Here is an 8639-nt window from a genome sequence, read left to right as displayed (position 1 = left end):
TTACAAGCGTGCGCCACCACGCCCAGCTATCTAGGAGGTTTTAAGGATCAAATGAGATCACTAAGGCAAAACACTCTGACAAAAATGTGAAGTATTATGTAAAGGAAAATAATAATTATGTGCCCAGGGTTCAATAAAATTTTTGGAATATATAGTTTCTTTTTGGTGGATATTTCTTGCTTAATATGTATAATGATATTAATAATGATAACAATAATAATGTAATTTTACTACATTTTCCATATCTAAACAAATGGAGATAATATATAGTAAATATAATTTTTCCCTAATATGGTTAAGACAAATAACAACTTCATGTGTAAACACAAAAGCTACATTATACCCTCTTATAATAGGTAATAATCTTAGTAATGATAAAACATGCATTTATGATAAAGATCCTCAGTAAATCAGAATGAATCAGAATGAATATCTTTCTTAATCTAAAAAAAAAACTCTGTAAAAAACATAAAATGAAGCCGAGCATGGTGACACACACTTGTAATTTCAGTACTTAAAAAGGCTGAGATAGGAGGATTGCAGGTTTGTGGCCAGCCTCAGCTACTTAGCGAGGCCCTCAGCAACTTAGTGAGAACCTAATTCAAAATAAAAAATAAATATTTGAGCTGGGGTGTGGCTCGGGGGTAGAATGCCCCTGGGTTCCATCCCCAGTACCACACAATAGCAAGCAAGCAAGCAAGCAAGAAAGAAAGAAAGAAAGAAAGAAAGAAGAAAGAGAGAGAGAGAGAGAGAGAAAGAAAGGGAAGGAAGGAAGGAAGGAAGGAAGGAAGGAAGGAAGGAAGGAAGGAAGGGCTGTGGTGTAGCTCAGAGGTAGAATGCCCCTGGGTTCAATCCCCAGTTCTTAAAAAAAAAAAAAAAAAAAAAAAAGAACTATAAAGGCAACAAGCTGAAGGTTTTCCCCCTAAAACTTGGAATGAGATAAGTATGTCCATTCTCCTCATTTTGATTAGTAATTTGACCAATGAAATAAAGCAAGAAAAATGCATAAACACTTTAAATAAAATTGCTTTTATTTGTAGGAGATATAATTATTTGTGTAAAAAATCCTAAGAAATCCACAGAGGTGGGGGGAAAGAGAAAGAGAGAGAGAGAGAGAGAGAGAGAGAGAGAGAGAGAGAGAGAGAGAGAGAGAGGGAAAGGAGATAAAAAGCCAAAAATTTTTTAAATTGGCCTTTTAAGCAGATAAGAAGCCAATTTTTTAAAAAAATTTCTATACATTAGAAACAAATGATTAGAAAATAAAATTTAAAAATCATACTATTTACCCAATAAGAAATTAATTAACACTTAGTGACAAATTTAAACTTTTACATTAAAAACTGAACATTGGTGAGTGATTTAAATAAATAGAAATATGTATCACACTTATGGAGCACAAGGGTCAATAACATTAGGTGTTATCTACTCTCCCCAAAATAGATCACCAAAATAAAAAAATCACAGAAGTGAAGAAATCACAAATTAGGAAAATGTGTCTAAAAGTTTTATGAAAATGCAAAGAATATGAATAGTCAGTTTTAACAAAAAAAAAAACAAAGTTGTATGACACAAGTTTTTCCAGTTCAAAGTTTACTTTAAAGCTATCATAATCAAGACAGTGTAATATTTGCACAGATAGCCATCTAAAACAATAAAAGAGTCTGAGATGCATCTTACACATTTAGGATCAAATAATTGTGATGAAGTTACCCATTTAGAAGAGGAAAATATGGACTTTTCAAAAAGTGGCATTGGAACAAGTGGTCATCTATATGGAAAAAATTAACTTTGATCTTTGCCTCATAACTTCTGCTAAAATCAATTAGAAGAAGTGGATCATACAAAACATAAAAGCTGAAGCTATAAGACTTCTAGAAATAAACAGAAAACAAATCTTTGAAACATTATGGTTGGCTAAAATATTTTATGAACTAAACATAAAATAAAAAAGAAACACCGACAAAGTGGACTTTTTTCAAAGTAAAAATTTTCTCTTCAAAATATACTCCTGAGAAAATGAAAAGATAATATGTAGAGTGAAAGAAAATACTTCTCTCACACACCTGATAAAGGAGTTGTTATAGGGCCATATAAAGAATGTTTAAAGATAAATAAAAAGAAGAGAACAGCCCAATAAAAATTGTCAAATTATTTGTAAAGGGATGTCATATAGGGAGGTGTTCACATGGGCAATGATCACATAAAAAGAGGGTCAGCATCAATAAATATCAGGGTAATGTAAATTAAAACCATGAAATACTACTAAGACAGCTAAAATTAAACTATAATACCAAGAATTGGTGAGGATATGGAGTAAGTGAAGCATCCTGTGCTGTGAGAAGACTGAACTGGTAAAAATACTTAAGGAAAAGGGCATTTTTGTAAAATAAATCATATTCTTTATATAAGCCATGTTGGTTTTACTCCCAGGTCCTAAGACAAAAGTAAAGAAATTGTAGTCACAAAGTCTCACACCCAAATATATATATATATATATATATATATATATATATATATATATATATATAGCATTTATTCATAATAGCCAAGAATCCGGAAAACAAATCAATGGATGAATGGATTTACTGCTTTCATTCAACAATAAAAAGGAACAAACTCACACAGTTCAACATGAATATTATGAAAACATTTCCTGAGTGAAAAAATCCAGACAAAAGACCACATAGAGTATGATTCCAGTTACATGAAATTACAGAAAAGGCAAAACTCATCATAAAAACTAGTGGTTTCCTAGGACAGGAGGTGAGATTTACTTTAAATGGGTATGAGGGAACTTTGTAAAATGTTCTAAATTTTCTTGTGGGTTGGTGGAAATGTTCTCCATCCTCATTAAGTTGTCAAAATGCATTAAAATGTAGACTTAAAATGTTTTCATCCATTTAATTTTACATACATTGTGTGTTATAAAAATTTGTAACATAAACTGGACTGAAAAAATTCAGTCACATATTTAAGTATTCAGAAAATATAAATTATTTAAACTTGTAACAGAATCCTATTTCTAATATTAAAATAATGCTATGATCCTTCCTGATATAGCATGAATTCAGGTTTAATGCAATTGACAATTGACTCCTGTCCTCTGCTCCTTTTGTCTGAGAGAAGAATGGGCTAAAGCTTTATATTCACTTTTGTGAATAGCTATGAGAGATGGGGGGGGGGAGAGAAGGAAGAAAACGAGTCTCATGATGACATAGAAAACTTTTTAGTTCAGTTGACTTGTTTTCATTGTAATTTTCACTGCCTTTATTCCTGTGCTTTAATTTTAGACATAACAAATGAACCTGAAACTATTTTCATTAACCTTGCCTTAATGCGGCTCCTTCTTTTGCATGATTGTATTTATTTTACCCCTCTAATTGTTTTATTTAAGGATTGTACTATTCTCTCCTCCATCACTATGGAGCATAATCAGTTTAAGGTTTCTTTTTCCCATCGTACTGTGCCTAAGTTCCAGGAAACTTTTTTCTGTATTGTCAGAGCATGGAGAAAAGAGTTGCTGGCATCTAATGAGATATCCTCATTCTTATTATCTTCACTTCATTTTGCGTCCATAGGTCGCTGCTGCATTGTCCTTTATTTCTGACTGTAAGACATCATTAGCTATTATACCCAGCTGTTAGCCACTCACTCTTCCCCTGGCATAGGGGATGTAGTTGGGCTACCCCTGGGCTCTACCATCTCTAAGACATTCACCGTGGGATACACACAGTGCGGTTCTGCTCCTACATTATGCTAAGCGTCTGGTGAATTATGACAGGCTATTTCGAGTTTGTTACAAATCAAATCCTTGCAGTTGATAGGTGGGTAAATTGACAACTGAGATAGGTGGCCAGTGGAAACTGTGATGATCTATAGAGCCACTTGTCCTGTGGGAAAGAGGGGAAAAGGTCATTATCCAGCTCTTGTGAATTGCTTCTATACAAAAATATGGTCCAATGGTAACATATATTTTGGATTTATAAGATAATGTAACTATTTTTTATGTGAAATTTCCCAATAGGATGCCAGATCTAGCCTGTGGGCAGCTGCATTTGATTCCTTTTGCTGTCACAAGAAATTATCACAAAATTTTGACTTAAAATAGCATGAATTTATTATCTCATAGCTCACTGGGTCAGAAGTCTGTCATGGACTTCTTAGGGGTAAAATCAATGTGTTGATTTTTGTTCCATTTTGAAGGCTCTTGAGGAGAGTTTCTTTCCTGGCTTTTTCTACTTCTAGAGGCCACCCACATTCCTTGGCTCATGACTGCTTCCTCCATTTTCAAAGCCAGCCAATGACACAGCATCTGCTCCTTTAGGTGCTGTCACACTTACCTCTGACCACAGCTGGAAAAAGCTATCCACTTTTAAGGGCTTGTGTGATTAGTTCAGATTCACATAGCCATAGGCCAGCATAATTTCCCCTTCTCAAGGACCTTAATTTTATTCTCATCTGAAAATTCCCTATGCCATGTGAGGAAACATATTCACGGGTTTTAGACAGTAGAAATGTGTATGTCTCTGGGAGATCATCATTTCACCTACCACAGCTGCTAGCTGTGACATTGATCATGATTTCTAGGAAAATCTCCTCTTTGGGGATTTTCATCTACTCCCTAGAGTAGAGGCCAGAAGCCTCTTTTTCTTTCTGTTCTCCCAAGTTTACGAACACCATGGCACTTTTACCCAAGGGAAGGCTTATGGGGATATTTCAAAGGCTCAGAGTCCACCGAATGCTTCTCAGGGACCTGGCAGGTGCTCCAGGAAGTCTCTTACTTTTTTGTGGGCTCCAGGACCAGGAAGATCTGATTTCATGGTGGAGGATAAAAATTTTTACTTTAGTTTGATTTAACAGCTTTAAGACCTTGATAACCACAGGGTTAGGCTATTGAAACATAAATTTGTTCTTATCTGGAGGTTACAGGTCTACAGGGCAGCATGGCTTAAAATCATAATAGGAGGAAGGAATATTTGAGAATTAAGACTAGATAAATTTCTATTATTTTGTAAAAAATTTATTTTGTCTCTGTTTTTCTTTAACTGAGGGATTTGTCTATATGCTCTTTAACAAATAAAACACATTTAACTATCAAACATGAGGTAATGAAGAATAATTGGCAAACGTGCTTGAAAGTTCTCATTTTTTTAAGTGTAAAAGTTATGGTTTATATCCAATTTTCTGTTCTGCATTGGATAATATTCTTTTTTTTTTTTGGTGTTGGTGGTACTGGGGTTCTTGGAAGCCCTTCTACTTCTGGGCTACACTCCCAGACCTATTTTATATTTTTATTTTGAAACAGGGTCTCTTAAGCCAGCAAGGCTGTCTTCAAACCTGGGTGATCCTCCTGTCTCCGCCTCCCAAGCACAGGGATTACAAGTGTGCACCACCATGCCCGGCGAATAATATTCTTTTTTTTTAATTTTTATTGGTGCATTGTATTCATATATCATAATGGGGTAAGAAAAAAAACTTGTGTAGACATACATGTACACATCACCCAGTTAGTCCCTACCCTGTCCCCACCCTACTCCCTTCCCATCCCTCCCTCCCATACTTGGCTTAGTGGTTGACTAGTATATGAGTAAGTACATTGTGTGCCTAGAGAGTTTCCTTCTTCTTCCCTCTCATCCCCTCAGTTGGGTTGTCTTATTTGCTTCTCTATAGGATTTCATTTTTTATCTAGAATTCCTCCTATGATCCATTTCTCCTTAGCTTTTGCATATTAGAGAAAGCATATGCTTTCTTATTTTTTGCAATTGACTAATCTCACTTAGCATAATGTCCTCCAGTTCCATCCATTTCCCTGTAAATGATGCTATTGTGTTTTATTTTTATGGCTGAGTAAAATTCCATTGTGTACATATCCCACAGTTTTGTAATCCACTCATCTGTTGATGGACAACTTGGCTAGTTCCATAGTTTGTTTAGATTTGTTTCAGGGTCTTCTATTCTGCTCCATTGGTCTATGTATCTGTTTTAGTGCCAGCACCATGCTGATTTTATTACAATGGCTTTGTAGTATAGTTTAAAGTCAGGTATTATGATTCCTTCTGCATGGTTTTTGTTGCTGAGAACTACTTTGGCTATTCTGGGCTTTATGTTGTTCCAAATGAATTTAAGAACTGATTTTTCTATGTCTGTTAGGAATGATCTTGGTAAGTTAATGGGCATTGCACTGAATCTGTAGATCACTTTTGGAAGAATGGCCATTTTAATATTTATTTTGCCTATCAGTGTACATGGCAGATCTTTCCATCTCCTAAGATCTTCTTTGATTTCCTTTTTCAATATTTTATATTTTTTGTAGAGATATTTTATCTCCTTGATTAAGTGTATTCCTAAGTATTTTATTTTTTTGTGGGAGATTCTGAATGGAAGTGTTTTCTGAATTTCTTTTTTCAGTGAATTTATGGTTGGTGAACAGAAAAGCTTCTGTACACCAATTTTTTTAAGATTGATTTTTGTATCCAGACACTTTGCTGAATTTGTTGATCAATTCTATGCCTTTTGGTTGATTTTGTTGAGTTTTTTTAAATATAGTATCATGTCATCTGCAAATAGTGAAAGTTTGAGTTCTTATTTTCCTATTTGTACTCCTTTGATTTCCTTTTCTTGCTTTATTTCTCTGTCTAGAGTTTCAAGTACTATATTGAAGAGAAGTGGTGATAATGGGCATCTTTGTCTTGTTCCTGTTTTTAGAGGAAATTCTCGAAGTTTTTCCCCAGTTAATATGATGTTGGTAGTGGGCTTATTGTAGATTGTCTTTAAGATGTTGATATATGTTCCTTCTATATCAATTCTCTGCAGTGCTTTTATCATAAATGGATGTTGGATTTTATCAAATTATTTTTCAATTCTATTGAAATGATCATGTGATTTTTATCTTAGGTTCTGTTTATATGATGAATTACATAGATTGATTTTCATAAATTGAACCAGACTTGCATCCCTAGGGTGAACCCTATCTGGTCATGGTGTATGATTTTCTTTATGTGGTTTTGAATGTGTGTTGCTATATTTTGTTTAGCAGTTTTGCATCCAAATTCATCATAGATATAGGCCTGTAGGTCTCCTTCCTTAAACTGTCTTTATTTGGATTTGGTACTAATGTGATGTTGGTTTCATAGAATGCATTTGGGAGAGCCCCTTTTTTTTTTCTTTTTTTTTTTTTTTTTCTATTTCACGAAATAGACTGAGGAGTTGGGATTAGCTCTTCTATAAAGGTTTTATAGAATTCACTTTGGAAACTATCTGCCCCTGGGCTTTTATTTAATGGTAGGCTCTTTATTGCTATTTCAATCTCTTTGATTGTTATTGTTTGGTTTAAATTTTCTATATCTTCTTGACTCAGTTTAGGAAGGTTGTATTTATTTATAAAGTTGTCAATTTCCTCCAGATTTTCCATTTTGTTGGAGTATGGTTTTTCAAAGTAGTATCTGATAATCCTCTGGATTTCTACATTGTTAGTAGTAATATCTCCTTTTTCATCTCTTATCTTCATAATTTGGGTTGATTTTTTTTAGTTAGGTTGGCTAGTGGTTTATCTATATTGTTAATTTTTTCGAGAAACCAGCATTTGGTTTTGTTGATTTTCTGTATTTCTTTTTATTCTCTACTTCATTCATTTCTGCTCTGATTTTAATAATTTCCTGTCTTCTACTGGCTTTGGGGTTAGATTATTCTTGTTTTACAAGGGCTTTGAGGTGTGTCATTAGGTATTTATTTGATTGTTTTCTGTTTTTATTATGTGAGCACTCAGTGCTATGAATATTCTTCTTAACATGTCTTCAAAGTGTCCCAGAGGTTTAGATATATTGTACCTCTATTTTTATTTGTTTCTATAAATTTAATGATTTCACTTTTGACATCTTCTATGACCCATTCTTCATTCAGAAGTGTGGTGTTCAGTCTCCACATGCTCATGTGATTTCTCTGGGACTTCTAACAGTTGATTTCTAATTTCATTCCATTATGGTCTGAAAAGACACAGGGAAGTATGTCATTTTTTAAAATTTTCTAGTGTTCACTTTGTGGCCCAGGATGTGATCTATTTTGGAGAACCTCTGTGAACAGCTGAGAAAAATGTGAACTCTGCTGTAGTTGGGTGAAATATTCTATATATGTCCTGCAGGTCCATTTGATTAATGGTGTTCTTTAGTTCTGAGGCATCTTTACTTACCTTTTGTCTAGAAGATTGCTATAATGGTGTGAAAGGGGTGTTGAAGTCTCCCAGTATTATTGTAGTGGGATTTATGTGTGACTTAATGTTACAGAGAGTTTTTTTTAGAAGGTAGCTGCACCTATGTTTGGGGAATAAATGTTGATTATTGTTATTTCCTCTTGCTGGATTGTTATTTTTACCAGTAAAGAAAAAATGGCCTTCTTTGTCTCTTCTAATAAGCTTGGGCTTAAAGTCTAACTTGTATGATACCATAGTTGCTACTCATACTTGCCTTCGAGTTCTGTTGGCATAGATTACCTTGCTCCAGCCCTTTACCTAAAGTTTGTTACTATATGTTTCTTGCAAGCAGCAGGTATCTGGGTTCTGTTTTTAATCTATTTTGCTACTTTATGTCTTTTTATTGGGGAGGCTGGGATCGGAGCCTGCCAAGGGGTGAGGCTGGTGATGGGGC

The sequence above is a fragment of the Muscardinus avellanarius genome, assembly GCF_963383645.1.
Source record: "Muscardinus avellanarius genome assembly, chromosome: 4".
Lineage (NCBI taxonomy): Eukaryota > Metazoa > Chordata > Mammalia > Rodentia > Gliridae > Muscardinus > Muscardinus avellanarius.
This window is presented reverse-complemented; position numbering follows the sequence as displayed.